Raw genomic sequence first — 16,285 nt, 5'->3', positions numbered from 1 at the left:
GGGTTGTGGTTTGTCAGTTCTAGCCCCAAATTGGGCTCTATGCTGACAATGCGGATCCTCCGTTGGGTTCTCTCCATCCCTCTCTCCCTGTCCCTCCCCTGCTTGTGCATGCTCTCTCTCTCTCTCAAAAATAAATAAATAAATAAATAAACTTTAAAAAGTAATTATTGAATAAAACCCAATTATTCCTAGAAATATAGACTTCTCTTTTCATCTACTGGTCCCTAGATATATAATATCCCAAATGTTCTCAAATGTTCCATGCTACACTCCCATCTTTTCAGAGTGTTTGCTTTAACTCTATGCTTTTACTATGTTTTTAGAAGACTGCTTCTGCATTCCACTTAACCATCTATTTCTGGAGAGTGTGACATGTGATAAAGCCAGTGGATTCTGTCGTCAGAAGCCTACTGGAGCATCTCTTTTACTATGAAGTATCCCCCCGGGTAAGATGTTGCCCTGTCAGGCATTCCATAAGCATTTGAATAATGTTGTTAGCTCACACTTTTCTTGAAGGAAATGAAAACCCATATTCATAATAGGTCTATACACTTATGACAATGAACCACTGGCCTTTTCAGGACCAAAATGCTCTAATGTAGGTGACTTGCTCCCAAGTGCCTGGTTTGTCTCCATGAGGAATAGTGCCATATTGGCAACTAGGCATTGATTTCTATCACTGATAAGAAAGACTTTCAAAGGCAGAAGTTGCTAGATTGCCTTGGTAATTGGGAATCTGTGCTTTTGATCCTATATGCAGTTTTAATCTTTGCTACCATCACAATTCCCATCATGAGCCCATCATGGTAGTTCTAGAGTGCATGATGATGAAGGTTGGCTATTGTCAACTGGCCAATTCATTTGATGTTTTGATTTTTAATTGCCATTTCCACGGTGGTAAGCATTAACATGTAGCATAAAAATCTCCAAATTATGTGACTGAGCTAGTTCATGAACTAAAGTGGGAACTTTTCCTTCTTCAGTTAGTCTTACAAGATCCCCCATATGGAAGTCATAGTGAAAGCTGGACAGGGTGCTATTGCAAATATGAAAGGAGAAATGAGGATGTGGATTTCCCACTCATGCAGCTTATTCATGTCCTCTGTTACTGTTGTTCCAAGCCTAGATATTCTATTTCTATTTTATAATAAACTGCTTCTGAATCTGTCCACCTCTGGCTTGGTGAATCTGACAGAATCCAACTCATAATAGGAAGTTCCAAATACACAGTCAATTTATGCTCCGAGGTCAAGCATTTTATCTCTTATCACAATAAGTAACACACACAACAGGAACTGCTTCTCAGATGGAGTATAATTCTCTGCCAGAAATGGCATCACATTTCCCATAATTCTAGGGGGTCTGCAATTTTATACTTTCACTCGGGCTTACCATGAGCTTTATCCCACATTTTCCCACTGCTGATGCCTCCAACACTACAGTGTCTGCCAGATTTTATACCCTAACTATGGTAACCAGCCACATTGGTTTGTCCACGGCTTTCTTGGTTTTAGCATTGCAAGTGTCATGTCCCAGGCCAGGAACACTGAGATAGATGGTCACACTACAAGTAACAAAGATGTTTGTTTGGAGGTCCCATGAGAAGCTAAAGTCTTCCATGTTATTCTGTAAAGCAGTATTCTTTTTTTTAAAAATTTTTTTAATGTTTTATTTATTTCTAGGAGAGAGAGGGTGAGCAGGGGAGGGTCAGAGAGAGAGGGAGTCACAGACTCTGAAACAGTCTCCAGGCTCTGAGCTGGCAGTCAGCACAGAGCCCGACGCGGGGCTCGAACCCACTAACCGCGAGATCATGACCTAAGCGAAAGTCGGACGCTTAACCGACTAAGCCACGCAGGCGCCCCTGTAAAGCAGTATTCTTAAGTCTAAATTATGCTGTCTCCAGAACTCTAAGGGGCTTATTACCATAGGCTGTGTGGTAGAACACACAAGATGCAACAATGCATCTTTTATTTTGAAGGAAATACTCTGTCATGTCTCTGAAGACAAAATTTCACTGAGGAGGTAGGTATCTGGATTCTGTAGTTATTAAGTCTCAGCTTCTGAGGCTCATGTGTCTTTACCTGGCCTGTAGGCTGCCAGCCACCTCTTACTCATTTTGCCAACCATTATGACATAATCAATTCAATGATCTCTGTGCTGTTCTTTGGGATGTCCAAGCATAACTATTACCATTAGACTGTATTATGGCAGAAAGTAAGAATATTAACATAGTCTTGAGGCAAACTGTAAATGAATGTTGTTGTCTAACTATCATGAATGCAAACTGTTTGATAGCCCTTTCTAATCTGCAACTAATACAGTTGTCAAATTAGTGATCACATTCAGAGTACCTGAAGTCTTGCTAATTTTTTCTTGCAATGAAAAAGGCACAGCAGCTGTCCTTGGTTAAGCCTTCAATAATCTACGTTGTTATTCAGAATCCATCAAGTTTTTGGAGGGTCATATTGGTGAATTAAATGGAGGTTATATATAATAAGATATTAACACTGCATCCTTTTGGTCATTAGCTTTAAACTCTATTTACTCCAGGATATGATACTGTTTTTGATTTACTGTCATAAAAGGTAGGAGGGTGGGGAAGGTAGTTTCAGAGTTTTCTACCTGGCCTCCACTGTGAAGTTCTTACTCTCAGTATTATGTGTGTTACTCAGTTATTCTAAGAAACAGATAGAAAAAAGGGATTAAATATGCAAGAAATTTACTCAAGTAAATACTGTGAGGGGAAAGAGTGGGGAAGCCAGAGGAGGTGGGAAAAAACATCTGATTGTGATGCAGGTCTGTCATCCACTGTGAAGGAGAGAGAGAAAAAGTGTTGGAGAGGAAGATTACCCAACTATAGTGCAGTTCTAAGAAATTTCTGCTAGGCAGATAAGGAGTCCTCAAGCCAAAGTCCCCCATCAGTGGATCCTTTCCTCTTGGAGGAATGTGCTTAATTTAGTACCCTTGCTACACTCAGTCACTGAGAACAGCCCATGGGAAACATGGGCTTATTACTTACATAGTAGATTCTGCATGCCACAGCTGGGATTATCTGTCAACGAGCTTCACCTAGTGAGATATCTGAGTGGCATGTTTTTATGGCTACCAGACCCACTACCACCAGCAGAATATTTCCAAGTAGTAAAAGGCCTCAAGGCAAATCCAGGGTACTGTCAGCAAAACATGGTTTCAGGCTAAAAATTAAGCAATGGATGACTATAACATACTTTGTAACACTTCTGAAAGACTTCAGGTGTGCAGCATAAACACTTTTAGTCTCTCTTAGGCTTGTTTTGTTGAACACCAAGGGTTCTAAGACTTACAGGGATTTTTGTCATAGCACCTTTACAGGGAGCACAAGAAAGAAAAATTTGTAGGTATGGCTTTTGACTAGTAAAGTAAATGAAAAGTGAGCACACAAGAAACATATACAATTAAAAAACAAATTAGAGCAGCTTAGATAGAAAGAGATGGAGACAGGGCAAAATTTAAAAAAAGGGGGGATGGCTCTGAACCCCCTATTTTTCCAGGCAGGATTTAAGTTGAAAACAGTTGCACAGCTCCAAGTATGGGTTGCCTTTCACAGGACAGAGGGCCCAGAGGGTGGAGCTCACAGCCATGAAAAATTCCATGACCATGAACCAAAGGACTGGGCTCTAATCTAGAAACTGGCATCTCCTACTGGCTGGGTCTTAGAACTGCAATGGGAAGAGAAGGCTGTGTACTCCCTGTCCTTATGCTAATCTCTGAGTTGAAGTGCCTCTTGCAGTTACCCTGTGCTTACTTCACAATGTACTTGGGGGTGTGAAGCAAGATAACACATTTCTTTAGTTCACCAGCTTTAAGACCAAGAGAAACTAAACTCAAGGACTATACTAGAGGGATCACACTGAGAAGTGACATCCATACCCGGACCATAGTTAGATGACAGAATCTTGGCTCAATTTTGAACCTAGTCCCATAAAGAGTTTAGGCATTTTGAGAGTCTTAAGAGAGCCTGATTTCCATTTCTTAGATGTGATAATTTGTGGCCAAATGAAATTTTGTTGGCTTTTTAAAATTGTGGTAAATTATTGGAGCCTCCTCCCATGAGGTTGTTTTATGTCCCCTTGCCATGAGTATGGGTGAGGTGTGCATTTGCTCCAACTAACAGAGCCCAGCAGAAGTGGTCCTATATGACTAGGATTACTTATGAAAACTCATGTGGCTTCTTCCAAATTCTCATGCTCACTCATATCACATTCTTTCTCACAGTCATTACATTGTGAGGATATCAAGCCACAGAGAAAGGCTCTTGTAGGTGTTCCATTTGACAGATCCAGCCATGTCTATCCCCAGAGTCATCCTATCCCTGGTAGAAGAAAGTCTTGAGAAGAAAGTTCTAGATGATTCCAGTATCTTGCTGTTCAAATATTCCCAGGTAAGCCTCAGACACTGTGAAGCAGTGTTCTTTCTCATTTCTTATCCTAGAGAGTCCTGAAGTGTAATAAAATGGTGTTATTTTCTACTCTCAGTTTTGAGTGGTTTGTTTCACAGCAATTGTAACTAGGATGTTATCCAATATTCTTTATTGGAAAAGCTGAGAACAAAAAAGTTAGGGGCGCTTGGGTGGCTCAGTCAATTGAGTGTCAGACTCTTGATTTCAGCTCAGGTCATGATCTAAGGGTTGTGGGATGGAGACCCATACCAGGCTTCATGCAAAACATGGAGCCTGCTTGGAATTCTCATTCTCTCTCCCTCTGTCTCTCTCCCCTGCTCTCTCTCTCTAAAATAAAGATAATAATAATAAATAATACAGTAAAAACAAAAAAATTAAACTCTAAGTAAGTCTCTAACTTAAAGTCACTCTTCTACATTACAAATAAGCTATTTGCTTTCCCCCCCAAATATTTGAAACTATAGCACCTATCATGGTTGTAGAGTTCCTGAACCACATACTTCTCCTAAGCATATTTTTGACTTTGGAATTGATAAGATGCACCTACATCAATGCTACTACAAAGTTTATAATCCCCAAAGAGTATTTTTTGGGATGAAAACAATATTTAATAATTAATCTTGAGTCATTATTAATTATTGACTTGACAATATTTCATCCTTAGGAAAAGGAGAAAGGAGAATACTTATGTTAGAATATATTTAGAAATTCTAAATAGCCAAATTCTAAAATTCTAACTTCTAAAAAGCCAAAAAGCAATCTTCAGTATATGAATCACATGTATCTCCTCACAGAAGTGGAAATATTTACATGTGGAGAAACAGAGTCAACAGGGAGAGAGAGGTGGGGAGGAATGAGAAGGGAACCATATGAAGCATGGGAATGCTTAGGGAAATTTTGCATGTTTCTATGGACCATATTTTCCTAAAATTACAGAATGTGAAGCTATAATGTCATGTGATTTCCTATTCATCAATTAAAATTTAGTCAATTTCACTCCACTATGTATTTTCTTTTGGGTAGCAATCTTTCTAGAGCTTAATGTGCCATTTACATTCTCAGAAGGGCCTTTGAACAGCCTGTGGTGATAGAACAGACCTTCATTCAGTGAAATCTTGCTGACAGCTGAGAGCAGAACATTGCATTTTGTACCCTTAAGAAAATATAATTGTTGGGATGCAATTACTCTTTCATCTTATGGTGATAATCAATCAGTGGTTGCCAAGTCTAATTAGAAGCCTTGGTATGTACAACATGATAGCACTTTCTAACGACATTGTAGCCTAGAACATCTTTTTAGCAATACTATAATAAAAACATAATATTTTATAGATAATTCAATTTACATTGCTGCCATTATTGTTTGGAGATATGAAAAGGTTTTACTGGGGTAGAAGAATCCCATCTTTACAAGTACAAATATACCACTAATGGTTTTATGGTGTCTCCCAAGACCTCACTATTTCTGCTCTAACGATCTGATGATTTTTCAAATCGGCAAAGATAGATTATTGTATGTGTACATTTTTTATTACCTTCAGAACATAGTGTATTTCAGGTGCATAGATTTATTTTTCGATGAAAAGCTTTCCCCCTCCTCTTCCCAACTGAAGTAATTCATAATGGGATACAGTAATCAGAAGAGAAATGGCATCTGTTAAAAAATATGGTGCTTGGTTACAATGTCAAGATAAAATACCATATTTTGTTAAGCACTGAAAATATCTAGAAAAATCAGTGCTCATTTCTTTCTATAATATGACATGTGTTAAGAAGTCTCTGAACAGATTTTTTTCACTTTGAAATATCTTCAAAATTGTTAAACTTCAAACTGGGTAATTACACTGTATATTTGTCTTTTAGCATTTCAATTAGGATCTGTTAATCTTGAACTTGTGTAACTTACTTTGTATGCAGAAGGAAAAACTGGAATTACAGGAAGTATTAAACCATTCTTTTTGTTCTAGATACAATGATAAAATAATTTACAAAGTGCTTTCCTTCACTTTTCTGATATTTCTTTTAGAAAATGAGTCTTTCCATCATACAGAAAGTGATAAATTACTGAGAAGACATACTATTGTTTCTTGCAGTATGGAGGCTGCATCAGAGACATGGATTTTCCTGAGAGGCCAAAGGAAAAGATAGCATAAACATATAATCATAATTTTGCTCCAAATATCCCAATACAGTAGTTGAATTTAAATGCCTCCTTAGACATTCTATAATTTAGCAAACACACGTTTTCAAAATAAAATTTAAAGCTAAAAGATAAGCACAATATCTGGAAATGCACCAAAAAACAGTCTTTAGCAATGTGTGGATATAAAGGAGACTTGGGGGAACTCTTTGAAGCATTAGCTTCAAATGGATCATATGTAAAATACCACAAAACAAATACAACTCAGTAATTTATTTTTTAAAGATGATTTTCGGATGTTGTGTAAAGTATGTATAATTTTTTGTATTCTGTAATACTACAACTCTTCTCTTTGATGTAATTCCACACACCACTGAAGTGCAGGTAGAACTCAATAGAAGTATCATGCCTTATGGCTTCATCTCAGCTCCATCAACTACACGGTAATTTTTAAGTTCAACTTAAAAATACTACTTGCATATGATATTTGATCATATAATTCAAAAAGCATCTTAAAAGAAAGCAAAATTCACTTTGTTTTACTTAAGAAAAATGCTTAAAGAACATTCTTGAAGTTGTTCTCTGCACTGGTAACAAAATTAGAACTAAGATGCATCACCTTATAAAAACCACTCCAACCTATTTATAAAGAAAAGTCTAGAATTTGTACTCAATTGACTTTCTCCATCTTGACATTCTGTAGGTTGTGTTCTTTTTTCTCTATTTCCTTTTGCTTTTACATGCATGCCCATTTCCAAATATCCAAGTGATTCCACAAAATCTTTTGTTTTACCCCTGTCACTGCTCAGCAAATTTATGGATCCTTAAAATACACAAAATAAGGCTCCACATCACCACTCTATTTACCACCACTAACTAGTGTGCATGAAACAATAAGGCCATGGAAAAATAATGATATCTTGCAGATTATTTTTAGTTTAAGTCCTGGGTACTGCAGTTTACAGTAGTTGTTGGTGGAGAATAACCAAGGGAAATGATGGGAGAAGAGTAACGGAGGACAATGTTGAACACAGCATTCATTCCAAAATGAATCTGTCTACCTACTTAAGCCTGGGAGGTTTGTTATAGGCTTCCCCTTCGTACAATTCATAACCAAGGAAGTTTGTCCAGTAGGCTCATATCTGAAAGCATCATTTGTTTCCATCTCATTGAATCTTTTTGGAGAGTTCAGAGAAATGATCTAATGACAACTGAGAACAAAACTACTACTACTGAGTAGTAGCAGAGATGTGTTTAAATCTACGCTGAGATGATACAGAAAGATTTGTACTTGAAATATTGACTTTTGATTAACTGCAGTTGGAAACTAAAAATATTGGTGTGAATACTGGCGCCAGACTATTATCATAAGTAATTTATTCATACTTGGGGGGAGAGAAAAGAATGAAAAGAAGAAGTCACTCCTTGTTTTAGAAATATTTTTAAAAGATTAGGGGGAATTAACTTGAGACCCATAGCATAATATACTATATATTGTTTGGAATTTACCATTAAACATATTTTTATAATGTCTTTATTTGCTATTGTGACTTTACATCTTTATTAATGTTTTTCTAGACTCTATAAGATCCTGAGTTTAAAGAAAAATAAAATTCAAAAATTTAATTTTTTTAGTGTTTTCACTATTTATTTTTGAGAGAGAGATAGAGACAGCATAAGCAGGGGAGGGTCAGAGAGAGAGGGAGACACAGAATCTGAAGACAAGCTCCAGGCTCTGAGCTAGCTGTCAGCACAGAGCTGATGTGGCGCTTGAACCCACGAACCGTAAGATCATGACCTGAGCCGAAGACGGACGCTTAACCAACTGAGCCACCCAGACGCCCCAAACTTCAAAAATTTTAGGGAGTATTTTCAGAACTAAAGGGGCTTCCTGAATATTCACAATATTTACTTTCTCTCCATCATCCTATTAAATATTCCAGCCCTTACATGAGCATCAACCAGATGCTCCATTCATCATCAGTATCATCATTAAGTACATGCTGTAATCAGTCTTCATTGACTGACCTCCAAAAGAGGCTAGGTATAGGAAAGATTTATTTAGAAATATCATATTTCAGATTTAATTGAGAAGATAATTATTTATTGGAGATGTTCTTGAATGTTCTATATACTCCTTCTCAACTAATTTACTTTTTCTTCTCTTCTATTTTATAATACAACTTGCTACCTCCACCTGAATTTGCACAGTACACAGGCTTATTTAAAAAAATTATTTTTGGATCCAGTATCTTAGTTGAACTTCATAAAAATTTAAAGCAAGTAAATTTTGCTACATATTTGACCATGGAGGAAATGATGTGTATTAGTTCATACAGCTAGTTATGCCAGATATAAAACTGGAGACAGTTTCTTGTTTTCTGGTCCATGCCTTTTCACTGGACTATAGTACCATTTATATAATAACATATTTATAATTGTGTCATATATATAGATATATGTAATATGTGTATATAAAAACAACATATAATTATGTTATACACACACGTGTGTGTATATACATTCAAACTTAATTTCTACAAGTGAGCACTGCTTACCTTGCAGCACAAGTAAAACAAGAAACAGAAGCAGTGTCCAGATACTATGAGACTTACTGTCATTTTCTATCTTATCTTGACCTTCAGCAGTACTGTACAATTTTAGTTTGAGGCTCTAAACTAGAGAGAGAGAGAGAGAGGGAAATGTATGAGTTCTATGTTTGATTAAGTTAATAGAAAGCTGAAAAAAATCAGCAAAACTGGACATGGCTTTATTGCTTAACCTACCTTTTTTAAAGTGGAGAAAACAAAGTATAATATAAGCCCCCAATTTTATTTTAGTAGATATATAAAGAAAACACACTTATCCTAATAAAGTATATCATTTAGGAACAGTCATAATGAGTTTTCAACACACATAATCAAGATTCTTTTGGAGGGAAATATCTCATTGGTTTAAAAGAGAATGGAAAGAAATGACATTTTCAAGAAACATTTTTCCATATGTGCTTGTAATAAAGGGTGCTCTTATTAGTTTGACATCTTTTTAAATTAGCTGACATGTTATAATTCCCTCTGTGTACAGTGAGATTTTATCTCTGTATCAAAAAAAAAAATTCAAACATTGTCCATGTCATGAATAAAATATTCTGAAACAGATTGGAAAGGAACATGCCAAACATCCATTCCGCTTTTCTGAGTTCATTGATGAAATTGCACTCTTATCTGAGCATAAACCATAAGTATTTAGATGCCCAATGCTGTACTTTGCACATCTCAGTTTCTCACATATGCTGTCTGCTCTGCATTATTCTTTTACCAAATATTGACTTGGAGAACTACAAAGGATATCCACCAAACTAAACACATTAAAACAACAACAACAACAACAGCAACAACAAAACAATCAATAAACAAAAAAACACTCTAATCACCCCATGGTGTTGAATGAAAGGGTAACAAAATTTAATTTTGAAATTATTTGAACACTGAAATATATTGGGTGTTTTAAGGGAAAACTGAGAAGAACCATTACTGATAATACTCTTCAACTGTATAAAATTAAATAAATCACTAATTTTCTATTTAAACTGCATTTCTTATAGCAACAGTCTAATAAAGATGACTCTATTGGACTCAAATATTACTGAAGACAGTTAAATACTGTCTGGACAGTATTAAAATTAAAAACTGCTGCATATGACTTTTCATGTGTAAGAAAACTGTTCACTTAATGGGAAATTGGGCTGAAACAGAAACCTTTTTGGAGGAAATGTCAGAGGAGTAAAGTTTTAGGATGAAATGAAACTAAAAGCAGGGGGTCCAAAGGCTTCATTTTGATCTATTTAATTTAAAATGGGACAAGCTGATACTATAGTAAGCAAAAGTGAGCATGACATAGTCCTTGGTCTTTAGAAGTTATGATCTAGTGGACTGCTGGAAACATATGATTACAAAGAATTTCTAATATAAGAAAGAATAACTGTGTTATGAGGAAAGTAAAAATGTAGTCCTCTGAGAAGTCAAAGGAGGGATAAATGGTATCTATCTATTGAAGTTCTGGGAGACTGCATCGAGGAGGTGATGTTTAAATGGCTTTGTAAGGGTGCTTGGGTGACTCAGTCAGTTGAGCATCCGACTCTTGCTTTTGGCTCAGGTCATGATTCCAGGGTTGTGGGATCGGCATTGGGCTCTTGATGAGCATGGAGCCTGCTTAAGATTCTCGCTCTCTCCTTGTGCCCCTCTTTCCTGCTTGCACACACTCTCTCCAAAATAAAATAAGTAAGTAAAAATAAGTGGTCTTGTATAATGATAAAAAAAATTAGTAGGCAAGAGATTGGAAGGGAAATTATTCTGGGAAAAAAGATAGGAATGAGTAAATCAAAAGAGTGTAGAGTTAATTAAGAGAGCCATGAGTGAAATATTAAGGAGATTATTGAAGTACTGAATGTTCTTCAATGTTCAACTATGGATTTAAAAAAAATTATTTATCAATTTTATTCATTAATTCACCCATAAGACAATGGGTGAGACTGTGAAAATAAATAATATTATTTGAGCTATACTTTAAGAAAATGAATTTTTTGGTAACAGAGACAATTTATTGGATACTCCAATGCGGTGACATTTACAATTTTCTAGGGAAGATATAGTGACGTTTCTTACCAGAGTGATAACATTAGGAGTGGAAATCAAAGGATGTTGCAGCTTACCTGGAAGAAAAAAGAGACACAAGGAAGAAAGGAAACAAAGGAAAAAAGAAATATGACTTTGAGGACGTTAGTTAACTGAGATGATGGCATACAGATATTTTAAGTAATATGTGAATAGACATGAAAAGTAGGCTGGGGCCAGAGGAGATTATAAACAGTAAATTCTTTAATAAAAGGGCAGCTCGGTGCCTAGAATGAGTCTCAGGGGGAAACTGAACATGGGTGTTGGTGTTAATAAGCTATGAATATAACTTATACATCCCTCTTTTCTTGCTATTCAAGGATGAGACTAGCCTAGCCCTCATCTTTAGTCTGTGCAAAGTCTGTATCTCAGGAAATTAAATTTCTTATTGAAAATTAATACATTGACACTTTGATGTATCAGATATTTTTATATATTTGATCAGCATGAATGAATTTTTATGCCAGAGAGGTTCTGGTCTGATCATTTTCTCAGTGAGCTGAAACATTCGAGTTCTTGAACTTACTCAGATGAGGACCAGATTCATACTTGAATAGTAAGGAGGGAGGGTTGCATAAATTGTATTCATATCCTATTAACAACTTTGCATTTCAAATTCTAAATTAATTGTTGTGCTCAAGAAAAGCTTAAGCAAAATTCATCTATTCAAGATGAAAAGGGCTTTCGGGAAATAGAGATATGGGAAGAAAAACTGTAAATGTCTACATACTTCACTTTTCTAATCTATGCAAAGGAAAGTTATAATAGTATCCACCTTGTGGAGATATGAATAGTAAGTCAGATAATACATGAAAGCATTGAGAACAGAGTCCAGCACACAATAAGTAGCACAATTCATGTTGGCTATGATGATGATTTAGATGAAGGTGAAAGAAGTGACAATAGAGAGAAAAGTAGAAGAACAAAGAAAAGAAGATGCAGTTTTCAAAAAGGCTAGGTCCAGTAGATAGGACATTTTTAAATGAGCTATTTGACGGAAAATTCTCCACTCTCCTTTGCTTCTGGAAAATGATACATTCTACAAAATTTTAGTTCACTATTAAGTGTGTTTTAAGATTTGCCTACTTGTTGGGGCGCCTGGGTGGCTTAGTCGGTTAAGCATCTGACTTTTGCTTAGGTCATGATCTCGCAGTTTGTGGGTTCGAGCCCCGCATCAGGCTCTGCGCTGACTGCCAGCTCAGAGCCTGGAGCTTGTTTCAGTCTGTGACTCCCTCTCTCTCTGACCCTCCCCTGCTCACGCTGTCTCTCTCTTTCTCTCTCTCCTAGAAATAAATAAAACATTTAAAAAAATTTTTAAAAAAAGATTTGCTTACTTGTTTGTTTCCCACAGAATATTAGCATCATGGGAAAGTGAGTGGAAGAATTCACATCTCAGAAATAAAGCATATTAAAACAAGATTGTAATAACATGAATAAGAAGAAAATAGGCCTGACTGTGATGTACACATTTCACATGATGGAAAACAATAGAAATTTTGGCTGACCACATTTTACTTATGTTATTTATAATCTGTGGAATATTAGATTAGGATGGTGCATTTGAAAAATGACTCTGAACTGCATTTAAGTATTTTTATTATCTTGGCTAGCTACACATGTAACATGAAGTTATTTTATAACAACTTTCAAAGAAACAGGCCAAGAAAAAAAAACAAAAAACAAAAAAACAAACCTCCAAGCTTCAAAAGGAGATAGCAATCCATGAGTGAAATGTTTTGGTTTTCCCCTTAATCTAAATGGGCTGCTTAATAACTTGGTATTAAAAGTCAGTTCTAACTTTGGTCTAAGTACCAACTTTTTCAATTTTATGGTTATCTATAAACCTGGATTTAGTATGTGACTCTTTCCCAAAAGCTATAATTTTGGACTTACTGTAATTAAATTTTTCTTATCTACTAGAAAGGATGGTAAAATATCTTTCAAATATGTGAAGGGTCAGGTCTTCAGAAGGTTGTGGGCAAGGGTGGTTGAGGGTATCTATGATAAGAGCTCACATATTCTCTCACCTCAGGAGTAATACTTATAGGATAATAACTATTCACACTTAGTTCACTGAAGGGAACCATTAACTGTTGGTATATTCAAGTAACTAGCAAAAGCCAATTTTAAATCAAATTAAATTGATGGATGCTTGCGGCATATTGACATTTGAGGCCATGATTATAAAGTTCCTGAGGGTTAATTGTTCTTTTCTTTCAACCCATAGTGCAATGTCATCAATTAGCAGAGAATTAATAAGTGCTAATTGAATTGAACAGTTAAAAAATAAAAAGTAAAGACATTAGAATTAAAGTATAAAATATAGAATTTTAGAATAGATAGATCATACAGATATAGATAATTTAAGCTTAAGTCCTTTTATATTCTGAGACAATATGTAGTCTCTAGGTTCTCAAATAGCAACAGACAAAGAGTTTTCTATATTGTTGTTAGTGGGGAACATAAGGAGGGGAAATCTAAAGGCAAAGTGATTAACATGAAGTAGAAAGTAAATATATATACAAAAAGATGAAATGAAAAATAATAAAATAATGGATTCAAAGTGAAGTCAAGGAATAAATCTGTGAGTTCATGTGTCACAAAATAAAATTTATCAAAAATAGGTAGATTCTCAAGAGGATATAAAAGTATGACATTTTCCTGTTAAAGACTATAGAAATAAGGAGTGACATAGTAGCTGGCACTGGTACATGTGGGACACTCCACTGAAACACTGACATTTTTTGCAGTCTATGATTGCGAAGAGAGAATCCTTTTGAGAAGAGAAGGAGAAATAAGACTGAAACTCTGGAGGTGTTTCTTAGTCTCAAAATTTTATGATTGTGTAAATTGAGGCTTAAGAAATAGCTTGGTAGTAATTGATACAATGAAACTGCTAGACAAGCAAAGGAGAAAAACAAATAGACAAACAGCAAAGAGGCGAAGACATTTTCATCTCCAGAGGGTCTTAAATTTCTCTATCAGGTGAAAATGGAATGTGTCTATGTCCAGCTCCTTCTCTATATTGGAGATAAGATTCCAATAGCATCTGATGCTTATTCAATCCTATATGTTTTATCCTCAACTTAAAATTAATTTCCTTGGTGTAAATTGTGAAAACATGATTCTTGACCCAACTTTTTTGATCAGTTTTAATGGTTGAAAATTCAGTAGGAATTAAAGAAACTTTGGAACTACAAAATAGCAGATTAAGATGCATTCCCTGTGCAAATTGTCATAACTAGATACAGGGAGGAACAATGGTATAGCCAGAAATACCTAGATCAGAATAATCCCTTGGCTTCATATGCCAGAGATTCAAAGGCATGAGAAAGTAAATTAGATATGTGAAATTTATATATCACTTCTCCTCTGCTCTTTTCCATTTTCTGAGTCTAATATAATCTCTAGATTTGGCCCCTTATTCATATAATTTAAAATAATTATCCGGTTAATCAAAGATTTTCTTTCATTTTCTGGAGTGACAATGGCTATGTCTTCTTAAGACTTGTGGAGTCCATGACTATCACCTCCTCATCTGTTAAACCCAGTAATAACGTATATAAGATTATTAGTGTACATCTTCTCTACTATATTGCAAATAGAAGAGGCTGTAGACTTATAATTCCTTCTGACTGTAATTTGTTACATTAAAAGACTCAGAAATTCAATGGAATAATAGTAACAGGGTATATATAATATAATCAACTAATAAACTTTTTTTCCTTTTTTTTTACCTTTGGGTAATGATTTGAAAAATGCATTTATATCTTTACTTCCAAGTATATTTTTAACTGAAAAAGTAAAGGAATCAGGATTCTATATCCTCTAAAAGAATCACATTTAGGATTAGATTTGATTCCATTCATTTTTAGATTAGATTATACAGAGTTCATTTAAGAAGAAAATGAGTACACAAAACACCTTTAAGGAAAGTGTCTATCTACAGCTTTAAAAACACTTAAAAATGGAAGTGTATTTCATTATTAAAAAATTAAATGTATTAAGTTAAATATTTATTTTTGGGTTTTCATTTTAGATTATATGTGCTACTGCCTATTTGCAAACAAACAAAAAAAAACAAGACAACAAACAAAAATAAAAACAAATATATCAACATTATAGCTGGATATTTAATTTTCTAAAAATGAATCATAGAAGTATCAAACTCTAGCAGCGGGAATCAGTCATTAGCATTCTGAGCTGTTTTAAGATGCTCCCATGACTATAGTAGTCAATGAAAGTTGAGAATCCCTGCATAAAATGATTTGGCCAAAGTCTCACTGTTTCAAAACCTGAGGTAGACTACAGCTTCCCTACACCCAGAGCATTAACTATTCTGATGATTCTACCACAATTACCAATCTTTTTTTTTTTTTTTTTTCCTTTTAGATCACAATACCACGGACATGATAGGTGTGATTCATCATGTAATCAGGAGGAAAATTAATGGTAAATTGAGGTCCAGGGGCAAAGAAACTGGCTTGTTTTCTGTATTTACACTGTGATTGTCAATGACTATTATCTGCTGGGTCCAAATAATACTGGAAATAGCTTCTTCAGGTCGGTAATATCAGCCAAAATAATGAAATAGTAGCCGTGTCAGGAAGCAACCTCACCTGACTCCTCTATTAGTTGGGAGAGAATATAAAGTGACCTGCCCTCCCTAACATGATCTTAGACCAATTATTATAGTGCATTGTTCTCAAAAGGCCAAGATATCTTAAACCAATGCCCATCGATAAAAGCTTTTCCCATAAACTCCTCCTATTAATTAAATCAAATGTAGCTTTTAAATTGATGAGACTGCAAAGATAAGTTATTCCTTAAGCTTAGTATACTTATCAATAAAATAATGTAAAACAAAACAATGAGTAAGAATACTAAAACACTTAAGAATTGCGCCATCCAATTTCAGTTGTCCCTGTGCATTCCTATAATTTAAATAATAGAGTTACTGAGGAAAATTTTTAAAAAACAAGCAAAAGAAAACAAAACAAAAACCCTAACAGTTGGTGAATATCCGAAGCATAA

At 35.1% G+C, this 16,285-nt stretch overlaps 1 long non-coding RNA gene across 2 annotated transcripts in view; it reads left to right on the top strand.

Annotated features, from left to right (window-relative positions):
- Positions 1-16,026, top strand: part of LOC120244313 — a 49,813-nt gene extending 33,787 nt beyond the window's left edge. For both annotated transcript variants that reach the window (XR_005531526.1, XR_005531527.1), the window contains 3 exons: positions 324-446; positions 4,255-4,420; positions 15,644-16,026. This is a non-coding gene — a long non-coding RNA (uncharacterized LOC120244313). The remainder of the gene's footprint in view (positions 1-323; positions 447-4,254; positions 4,421-15,643) is intronic.
- The last annotated feature ends 259 nt before the right edge of the window (positions 16,027-16,285 follow it).

The sequence above is a fragment of the Hyaena hyaena genome, unplaced genomic scaffold (genome assembly GCF_003009895.1).
Source record: "Hyaena hyaena isolate Hyena2069 unplaced genomic scaffold, ASM300989v1 scaffold_381, whole genome shotgun sequence".
Taxonomy (NCBI): domain Eukaryota; kingdom Metazoa; phylum Chordata; class Mammalia; order Carnivora; family Hyaenidae; genus Hyaena; species Hyaena hyaena.
This window is presented reverse-complemented; position numbering and strand designations above follow the sequence as displayed.